This window comes from Pleurodeles waltl, chromosome 3_1, assembly GCF_031143425.1.
Source record: "Pleurodeles waltl isolate 20211129_DDA chromosome 3_1, aPleWal1.hap1.20221129, whole genome shotgun sequence".
Lineage (NCBI taxonomy): Eukaryota > Metazoa > Chordata > Amphibia > Caudata > Salamandridae > Pleurodeles > Pleurodeles waltl.
In genome coordinates, this window is record NC_090440.1 from 437,932,032 (window position 1) to 437,944,093 (window position 12,062).

The following is a 12,062-nucleotide window of genomic DNA, read 5'->3' on the forward strand; positions in this document are numbered from 1 at the left end:
GAACCATAGGTTGTACAAAAGATATAGGCAATTTCCATTTAGACATCTGCTAATTCCGCCAACAGCCCTCATCATCCAATTCTCCTTCTTCAGACCATTGCTCACGTTCTTTCACAGAAGCAGATTTCTGTATATCTAATATGTTTTGTCTAGCATTATGCCAACGTTCAGCTTGTGACTTCACTACATACATAGAAGTAGTACTTCGCTGCATCGCAGTCTCACGTGCTACGCGGTCTGCAAGGGCATTACCTTTCCCTATCTTATCGGTCACTCTCTTGTGTGCACTACATTTCACAATAGCTATTTTCTTTGGATATTTCAATGCAGTCAAGAGGTTATGAACTAATTCTCCGTGCATTATCTGCATCCCGTGGGATGTGAGAAAGCCTCTCTCCTTCCAAAGCAAACCAAAATCATGAGCCACTCCAAAAGCATAGCGGCTGTCTGTATAAATGTTCACACATAAGTCAGTACTAAGTTCACATGCTTGTGTCAAAGCTATTAGTTCAGCTGCTTGAGCTGACTTCTGTGGTATACAAACTGTCTCCACTACCGTGTGTATTGTGGTGATTTCATATGCAGCTGAGGTCGTACCGTCTGGCAACTTCAAACAAGACCCATCAACCCACAATTCCCCGTCTACATCTGGAAGGGGCGTATCTTGCAAATCAATACGACCCTTTGTCTGTTCTTCGGTAAGGAATATACAATCATGTGTTTCTTGTGACTGAGGCTGAGTCACCGGATATGGCAACAAAGTGGCTGTATTTAGTGTTGCACATCTCTTCACTGTAATGTGAGGAGCCAGCAATGTCAATACATATCCTGTCAGGCGAGCGCTAGTTAAATGTTGCGTTTTTGTTTGATTTAAATGAGCATCATCCGCATGGGGTACTAACACCAACAGCTTATGTGACAAAACTATCCCTTCACTCTGACGTATTGACACAGCTGTTGCAGCAACTGAACGAAAACACCCAGGCAACGTTCGAGCGACAGGATCAAGTACTGCTGAAAAATATGCACAGGAACGCTGCTTATCGCCATGTGTCTGTACTAAAACTGACAATGCACATCCATCTTTCTCATGTACGTAAAGTGCAAAAGGCTTCGTGTAATCTGGAGTACCTAACACTGATGCTGAACAAAGGGCTTGTCGTAGCTGCCGGAAAGCAGTCTCACATTCATCAGTCCATGGGAGGGGCATTGGAGTATCTTTAGTCAAAAGTGCTAGCACAGGTTTGACAATGTGTGAAAACCCTAATTGCCTACAAAAAGAAGTAAGACCAAGGAATGCACGAACATCTTTCTGAGTAGAGGCTACTGGTGTGTCTAAAATTGCTTGAATACGATCTGATGTAAGTGCACGGCCCTCCTTAGACAAAAGGTGACCTAAATAGGTTACCTTTGGTCTACAATATTGCAATTTCTTTCGTGACACTTTATGATGGTGTGAAGCAAGAAAAGAAAGTAAGAACAAAGTGCACTTTTCACATTGCTCAGGGGTATCAGCTGCCAACAAAATATCATCGACATATTGTGTGAGAGCCACACCTTCAGGCAAAACAAAAGAATCAAGTTGTCGTTTTAACGCCTGTCTAAAAATGCTAAGACTCTCAGTATAGCCTTGAGGAACTCTGCAAAATCTATATGATCTTTATTCAAAGTAAAACCAAACAAATATCGGCTGTCAGGATGAATAGGAATCGAAATGAAAGCATTCTTCAAGTCTATCACAGAGAACGTAGTTGCTGTTGGGGGAACCAAAGTAAGAAGTGTTGTGATGTCAGATACCACAGGATACTGTGGTACCACAATCTTATTCACTTCTCGTAAATCAATAATGAATCGGTAAATCCTAGTATCAGTATCCTTTTTCAGAATAGGAAGAATCGGACTGCTACAAACATTATACAGAACTTCCTCAACAACTCCAACTGCAATAAGATCATGTACAATTTGCGTGAGTGCTTCTTCGCCCTCCTGTGAAGTTTTGTATTGAGGCAAACGTGGCAATACAGCTCCCTCCTTGACTCTAATATGAACCAGTGGAATAATAATTTGTCCCACATCAGTATCTGATGTAGCCCACAAAATACTAGGGAGTGAAGCTAATGCAATATCCTCTTTAACAAGACAAATTCTTTCCATCACAGGATGATTATCATTCAAAATAACACACAACCCTTCAGGAGAGCATCGTATTGTAGCCCTGAAATACTTGAGCATATCAAGACCCACAATATTGTCTGGTGTATTTGGAGAAAGCAAAAACGGACATGGAGCAGTACATTTATCAACATGGAATGCAAGTGGTTGTGACAATGGGCTAGGGGAAGGTGTTCCATCGAAACCTATCGATGTAATGGTTGAGCCAGACAGGGGGAGCCCTTGGAACCAATTGTTTAGATGAGGCGCTACAAGTAGCTCCTGTATCAACCAGAAACGGATCAGTAGACCCCAAAACATGTGCTGTAACATAGGGACCCCTCTGATCTACTGGAACTTCAACTGATTCCTTACCCCATCCTAGGCAGTCCTATGCATAAGCAGAATCTTGGAAATCAGGCTGCACATAGTTATACATCTGGTATTGGTTCCGTCTTTCAAAAGTGTTAAACCCATCCTGCCTTCGTACAGTAGCATCAAACCTAGCATGATCATTTGTGCTTCTTCTAGGCCCTGAATATCCTGAGCGATTTCTCATTTGTCCCCGACCACGTGAACACTGCTGAACACATAGTGCTGGACAATCGGCAGCACAACGCCCAAATTTCTTACAATACGCACATTGATCAACAGACAAATTCGAAGAACCAGTAAGAAGAACCATAAGATCCACGTCCACCTCTATCACTACCTCTAAAAGGTGGACCAAAAGCTTGAGCCAACATAACCTTCGTCTCTAATTCTTTAATCTTTTTATCCTTGCTACCTTTTGCTTCTAATTCCTGATGTTCATAATACAGAGCCATAGTGAAAAGAGAAACCGGAGTAGAGGTAGTCCATGAACTTTCACTAGCTTTTAGACGACTAGCTATTCCTGGTAACAGATTTGCAACATATTTATCGACAAACAAATGTCTGCCCGTATCATCTTACAATAACTAGCCGCTAAAATCATGAAATGCTTCTTCAAAGCGTGTAAAGAAATCAGAGACCGATTCATCTGCCTTTTGCTTACAAGACGCTAAAACAGTCCAATCTATCTTTTTAGGGGGAATAATCGTTTTTAACTTAACTAATATGGCTGCGGGAAGATCTAGAATCAACTGATACGGCTTTTTCGCAGGTTCCCTATCCCCGTCCATCTGTTCTAATTCTTTCCATGATGCCCCAAAAACTACACAATCATCAACTTTACGAACAATTCTCCACATATCTGGCGGTAATATAAATCCGAAAAATAAATCAATGTCAGCCAAAGTCATAGTACAAGAACTAATTGCACCACCCAACAGGTAGTTGGTAATATCCATAGTTACCACAAACAAAATATGTATTATGTGAAGCTGTAAAACTACTATTATTTACACCCTCAATAGTTAAAATCAAGGTGCAATCGCTTGTCCCCACTGGAATTCGCCCAATGCTACATGTACATAAATCTGCTTTAGTTTTTGTAACAGAAATCACAAATTGTTCTTTCTTGTCAGAGTCTCTTATATTTGTGAAGACATATGGTGTTGAAACATTGTCCGGTTGATACTCTTCCCATTCCCATTTAGTTCCTTTGGCTTGGGGATACCCATCTTTATCTTGGTAGCATACTTTATTAAGGCAAAAAAGAAGTCCGCCCTCTGTACGTTTTCCAGATGCAAACAAAAGCGTATACCAAGCTTGACAAGAACCCTTGTGTGAAAAAGGAAGAGGAATGAAAGGTGTTCCTCCTTTCTTTTTAAGTGCATGTATCATTCCACATACCCAACAGTTAGTAGTATTTGTAGCATTATGAGTATGATGCAACATCTGAATGAAAGTGTATTTGAAGTTCGATTGACGGTGCTTCTGCTCCTGATAGGGAAGCGTAAAGTAATAGTGATCCTCTGGTACTGGAGTAGTGGCAACAAAAAACTCACGAACAGGAGCCTTCTTTTCAGCAAACCAGGTGATTATTGCTATAACCACCAAAACAACAACAAACCCCATAGTACTAATGATCACTTTGTTATTCATTTTAGCAACAGTGATAATCAACCCTTCCAGAAATTAATTAAAAACAATCGCTGGAGCTCTTATCCCTGGGCAGCCGCTGATTTCTTCGCCACAGGCCAAGAGGGGTGTCACTACTCTAATGCATGGCTGATCCCCCCCTTGCCACATTGGCTCTCTGTTTCACTAACCCAGGGCAGTAGCTCAATCAGTTTTTTTCAGTACTACAGATTCTTTCCTCGGTCTCAAATTATATCGCAACACTCCAGAAATCATATGGTCCGGGAAGAACTCCGCAGATTCGTCAGGTGATATAGCACAGCCTTTCTCCATAGTCAAAATCTCTCGATGATTGGTCAGCACAGCAGGTTCCACCAAGGTAGGTAGCACTCTCTTGCAGTGAGTACTATGGACCCAATTCTTTCGGTTCGTCACTCGAACTGCTGTCCTTGTCACAAGGAGCACCTGCTCTGGGCCTCGCCACCTTGGTTCCAAGCTGCTTGATCTTTCAAAGGACTTAATCATCACCTGGTCACCAGGTCGGAGTTCATGGCCTTCACCTGTAGATCTGTCAGGAAGTGCTTCTCGAACCTGTTGATGAACAGAAATCAAATTGTCGGTTAACTGTGCCAAATAATCATTCATCAGGACACAAGGTACATCATATACAGAATTTGGCTTAGGAACTCCCCAAATGTTCATTGGCTTTCCAAATACTATTTCATAGGGGGTAAGGCCTATTCGAGAGTGTGGCATTGACCTAATAGACAATAATGCCAACGGTAATGCATCCGGCCAAGTTAAAGATGTGGAAGCCTGTATCTTCGCTAACTTCAGATTCAAAGTAGCATTATACCTTTCCACCAACCTTGCTGATTGTGGGTGGAAAACAGCATGGAACTTCTGTTTGATCCCTAATCCTTTCAGGACATACTTAATAACTTCCCCAACAAAATGAGGTCCGTTATCATTCCATAAAAGTCTGCAAACACCAAACCTAGGGAAAAATTATTTCAAAAGCACCTTTGCTGTGGTAATGGCAGTATTATCCTTTGTGGGGTACGCCTCTATCCATTTACTGAAGGCACATACCACCACCAAGACATACTTTAAATTGTTGCAGCATTCAAGCTGAATATAATCCATTTGTAGAACTTCAAAAGGTGCAGTTGGTGTAGCAAACCCTCCCACAGGAGTTTGTGTCCCTTTTCCAGGATTGTATTGTAAACAGATCAAACAAGACTGTACTACTCTCTTAGCTGTACTGGAAATTTCTGGATGCTCCCAAACTTGCGTAAGCAACTTCGTTATTGTTGAAGCTCCAACATGTGCCAGCCCATGTGCCATCTGAACCATAGGTTGTACAAAAGATATAGGCAATTTCCATTTAGCCATCTGCTTATTCCGCCAACAGCCCTCATCATCCAATTCTCCTTCTTCAGACCATTGCTCACGTTCTTTCACAGAAGCAGATTTCTGTATATCTAATATGTCTTGTCTAGCATTATGCCAACGTTCAGCTTGTGACTTCACTACATACATAGAAGTAGTACTTCGCTGCATCGCAGTCTCACGTGGTACGCGGCCCGCAAGGGCATTACCTTTCCCTATCTTATCGGTCACTCTCTTGTGTGCACTACATTTCACAATAGCTATTTTCTTTGGATATGTCAATGCAGTCAAGAGGTTATGCACTAATTCTCTGTGCATTATCTGCATCCCGTGGGATGTGAGAAAGCCTCTCTCCTTCCAAAGCAAACCAAAATCATGAGCCACTCCAAAAGCATAGCGACTGTCTGTATAAATGTTCACACATAAGTCAGTACTAAGTTCACATGCTTGTGTCAAAGCTATTAGTTCAGCTGCTTGAGCTGACTTCTGTGGTATACGAGCTGTCTCCACTACCGTGTGTATTGTGGTGATTGCATATGCAGCTGAGGTCGTACCGTCTGGCAACTTCAAACAAGACCCATCAACCCACAATTCCCTGTCTACATCTGGAAGGGGCGTATCTTGCAAATCAATACGACCCTTTGTCTGTTCTTCGGTAAGGAATATACAATCATGTGTTTCTTGTGACTGAGGCTGAGTCACCGGATATGGCAACAAAGTGGCTGGATTTAGTGTTGCACATCTCTTCAGTGTAATGTGAGGATCCAGCAATGTCAATACATATCCTGTTAGGCGAGCGCTAGTTAAATGTTGCGTCTTTGTTTGATTTAAAAGAGCATCATCCGCATGGGGTACTAACACCAACAGCTTATGTGACAAAACTATCCCTTCACTCTGACGTATTGACACAGCTGTTGCCGCAACTGAACGAAAACACCCAGGCAACGCTCGAGCGACAGGATCAAGTACTGCTGAAAAATATGCACAGCAACGCTGCTTATCGCCATGTGTCTGTACTAAAACTGACAATGCACATCCATCTTTCTCATGTACGTAAAGTGCAAAAGGCTTCGTGTAATCTGGAGTACCTAACACTGATGCTGAACAAAGGGCTTGTCGTAGCTGCCGGAAAGCAGTCTCACATTCATCTGTCCATGGGAGGGGCATTGGAGTATCTTTAGTCAAAAGTGCTAGCACAGGTTTGACAATGTGTGAAAACCCTAATTGCCTACAAAAAGAAGTAAGACCAAGGAATGCACGAACATCTTTCTGAGTAGAGGCTACTGGTGTGTCTAAAATTGCTTGAATACGATCTGATGTAAGTGCACTGGCCGCCTTAGACAAAAGGTGACCTAAATAGGTTACCTTTGGTCTACAATATTGCAATTTCTTTCGTGACACTTTATGATGGTGTGAAGCAAGAAAAGAAAGTAAGGACAAAGTGCACTTTTCACATTGCTCAGGGGTATCAGCTGCCAACAAAATATCATCGACATATTGTGTGAGAGCCACACCTTCAGGCAAAACAAAAGAATCAAGTTGTCGTTTTAACGCCTGACTAAAAATACTAGGACTCTCAGTGTAGCCTTGAGGAACTCTACAAAATCTATATGATCTTAATTCAAAATAAAACCAAACAAATATCGGCTGTCAGGATGAATAGGAATCAAAAAGAAAGCTTTCTTCAAGTCTATCACAGAGAACGTAGTTGCTGTTGGGGGAACCAAAGTAAGAAGTGTTGTGATGTCAGATACCACAGGATATTGTGATACCACAATCTTATTCACTTCTCGTAAATCAATAATGAATCGGTAAATCCTAGTATCAGTATCCTTTTTCAGAATAGGAAGAATCGGACTGCTACAAACATTATACAGAAATTCCTCAACAACTCCAACTGCAATAAGATCATGCACAATTTGTGTGAGTGCTTCTTCGACCTCCTGTGAAATTTTGTATTGAGGCAAACGTGGCAATACAGCTCCATCCTTGATTCTAATATGTACCAGTGGAATAATCATTTGTCCCACATCAGTATCTGAAGTAGCCCACAAAATATTAGGGAGTGAAGCTAATGCAATATCCTCTTTAACAAGACAAACTCTTTCCATCACAGGATGATTATCATTCAAAATAACACACAACCCTTCAGGAGAACATCGTATTGTAGTCCTGAAATACTTGAGCATATCAAGACTCACAATATTGTCTGGTGTATTTGGAGAAAGCAAAAACGGACATGGAGCAGTAAAATTCTCAACATGGAATGCAAGTGGTTGTGACAATGGGCTGGGGGAAGGTGTTCCATTGAAACATATCAATGTAATGGTTGAGCCAGACAGGGGAGCCCTTGGAACCAATTGTTTAGACGAGGTGCTACAAGTAGCTCCTGTATCAACCAGAAACTGATCAGTAGAACCCAAAACATGTGCTGTAACATGGGGAACCCTCTGATCTACTGGAACTTCAACTGATTCCTTACCCCATCCTAGGCAATCCTATGCATAAGCAGAATCTTGGAAATCAGGCTGCACATAGTCAGACATCTGGTATTGGTTCCGTCTATCAAAAGTGTTAAACCCATCCTGCCTTCGTACATTAGCATCAAACCTAGCATGATCATTCTTGCTTCTTCTAGGCCCTGAATATCCTGTACGATTTCTCATTCGTCCCCGACCACGTGAACACTGCTGAACACCTAGTGCTGGACAATCGGCAGCACAATGCCCAAATTTCTTACAATACGCACATTGATCAACAGACAAATTCGAAGAACCAGTAAGAAGAACCATAAGATCCACGTCCACCTCTATTAATACCTCTAAAAGGTGGACCAAAAGCTTGAGCCAACATAACCTTTGTCTTTAATTCTTTAATCTTTTTATCCTACCTTTTGCTTCTAATTCCTGACGTTCATAATACAGAGCCATAGTCAAAAGAGAAACCGGAGTAGAGGTAGTCCATGAACTTTCACTAGCTTTTAGACGACTAGCTATTCCTGGTAACACATTTGCAACATATTTATCGACTAACAAATGTCTGCCCGTATCATCTGACAATAACTGGCCGCTAAAATCATGAAATGCTTCTTCAAAGCGTGTAAAGAAATCAGAGACCGATTCATCTGCCTTTTGCTTACAAGACGCTAAAACAGTCCAATCTATCTTTTTAGGGGGAATAATCGTTTTTAATTTAACTAATATGGCTGCGGGAAGATCTAGAATCAACTGATACAGCTTTTTCTCAGGTTCCCTATCCCCGTCCATCTGTTCTAATTCTTTCCATGACGCCCCAAAAACGACACGATCATCAACTTTACGAACAGTTCTCCACATATCTGGCGGTAATATCAATCCAAAAAATAAATAAATGTCAGCCAAAGTCATAGTACAAGAACTAATTGCTCCCTCAACTTCCTCATGGATTTTTCAGCGGGTCAGGTAATGCTGTTTTACGTGCCATTACATCTGCCCTATTCCAAGGAGTATACACCCAATTATAAATAAAATAACCCTTAGCATCAACAGAAGTTTTATCATCACTTATACCCCTTTACGAGGAACATACAAAGGCGCGGCCTCCCGCATTGGTTTCGCGTGAACTTTCATAGTCTTATCTGTTCCGAAGATGGAAGCTTGCACCCTGCCGGTCTGAGATGTCCGTGCAACTACGTCCATGGCCCTTTTCTCCTCTTGCAAACGGACTGACGCAACACATAATTTCACCAAACGCCTGATTGCATCAGCCACCTGGGAGAAAACAAAAAGACCATCACGCATTTGCTTATGATGAGCTGCTACATCATCGGGCTCTAACTCATCAGAATATTTCCGAAATAGTTCAATAACTTCTGTGCCAAATGCCTCAGTAAAATATAGCTGCTCCTTTTCCATCCACCCTTTCATGTTGTCTAAAAGTTCAGAAGCAGAGACAACGCTACAAATTGTTTTACGAGCAGTAGATCTAAGCTCAGACGCACGGTCAGCAGAACATAGAGCGACTGTCTCATATCTTCTGTTGCTCCGTACCGGAGACCTCAGCTAACTCATGAGGGGCAGAAGGAACGACATACGGAGGTGGAGGGCGATCTAGTAACAAAAAATCATTGTGTGGTTTATTAGGGATAGGATAGAGAGGTTGCCGAACAGTGTATTGGCCAGTTACCTGTAATTTACGTTCTTTCTCTTCTATCTCCTTTAAATCATTTATTTATTTATTTCTCATTTCCAATGCTTTCACATATACATTCTTCCGCTGCTCTTTCTCAAGCAAGGCTTGCTCACGCTTCACTCGCCCACGCACTTCTTTCTCCCACATTCGTACACAGTCAAACATATCTTGCCTAGACCTTCGCTTACACATACATTGTTCCACATACTCAATCTTTCGCAAATCAAATGACCCATGCATAAGCCAACGTAACTCAGGATCCGCACAAGTGTATTTATTCCATAATGTGCTGTACATTATAGAAGAAAGACCATGTTTAACATACATATCTCTATTGGGCGTCCCCTCTGGGGGTGCCGGGTGCGATTCTTCCAGTCTCAAATTGGTACCATTACAAAAGCAACACATCATACAAAGTGCGCTAAAAACAGGCATGCCAAAAATAGTGCAGAATATGCAGTATTATAATCAAAGTAGCACTTAAGGTGCCGTTCAAATCAAAATTAAATTGGAGAAAATTCTCCTCATTACCTGCCTATATAAATTGCAATTTATATATCAATTCAAAGGACACAAATTGACTAGTCACCCAAAACACGAGAGCCACAGTGGGTGGTGAAACAAAGGCATCAAAACCCACAGCAAGTGCCGTAAAATGGCTCTTACCAATCACAGGGCGTCGAGGTTCCAACTGCCAAGTTCTAAAATCGACCAAATGGTCACTGCACGACGAATGAACAAAAAGGATCTCAGTCGAGGACTGGCGCAACCTGGATGGTCAAATCAGAAAGAAGGGAAAAACGCTGTGGTTGCCAAGACTCGGGTCTCCTCAAGCATGGAGCGAGATCCCAATCCTTCGTCGCAACCAATCCGTCGGCTTCCGAGGCGCCGATGAGTCCCTGTTCAGGCGCCAATTTGTCGAAGTAAGCCTCAGCAAGGCCTACTAGTGCAAGGGGTTGCCCCTTCTCTGCACAAAGTCCTCAGACCATATAGGAAGAAGCTGGCACAGAAACTGAAATAAAAGACAAAGTTTATTAAACCTCATGTGGTGGTACCACAGTTCAAACAGCACCCTTCGGTAATGTTTGAAGTAGCACACTGAACTAAGAGAGCATGGTCCTTTTATACCCACGCAGGGGCTAAAAGAAGGTGGTACAATTATAGAAGCAAGACATATATACATATAAGGTCATATGGAAATGCAGTCGACAGGTAGGAGGGGCTAACAGTTTTCAAGGACTAGTAGGCACATTACTGTTGGTTACTAATTACTAACAACTGCAGACCTTACTGGACATGTGCAAAGTGGGAGATGCTAAATATAACTTGTCACTAGACAGATTTTCAAGAGTAGTTAACAGGAAGGTAGGACAGAGCACATGGCAGCATGTGGCAGAGATAATGGCTGCCATGAATACAAAATGGATTCCACGAAATGTTCCCAATAGTTGCTAAATACAAGATGTCTTCTGCTAATGCTTAATCTAATCGCTACTAAATTACAACACCACCACCACCACCACAACCAGCAGCACACCTGCAGACACCACAACCACTACCATACCCACATGTACCACCACCAGCACACCAGCAGATGCCACACCCACCACCACAGCCACATGCATCATCACCACCAGCGCACCAGTAGACACCACACCCATCACCACAGCCATGTGCACACCCCCACAAGCACACGTGCAGATATAACACCCACCACTACACCCACATACACCAACACCGCAAGCAAACCTACAGACACCACACCCGCCACCACACCCAAATGCACCACCACATCCACAAGCACCACATCCACACTCACAGGACACAAATGCCCATGGTCACCCGAACAACAGACACCCAGCAAAACACACACTCAAACATACACCACATACACCAGACCCAAAGGGCACTGCACCTGAAACAGATGTACACACATCCCCCACTGCCATTCCTCCACCTTTCAACCCCAACTTCCGGCCAACCATGCTACCCATTTTCCTAAGGAAGACCTTCAATTTGTCCTGACTCTGACCCCTTCCACATCCCAACCCAACCCTTTAAAACACAAACCCACCCCCCAAAACCGTATCCCACCCCTCCCACACCCAAACCTACCACTCCCACACCGAAGACCATCCCTGCAAAACCGCAAACCACCCCTCCCAAACCCAAAACCACCCATACCAAATCCAAAATCGCAGCTCCCAAACCCAACCCCACCACCAAATAAGATCATTGAGGTGCCTGTTCTGTCCCCAATAGATGCCCATTCCTGAGGAGGTTGTACTTGGCAGTGCAATTAGGAGGCCAGTTTAGGGCTGAAGCCCACTTCTCACATTGTGGAC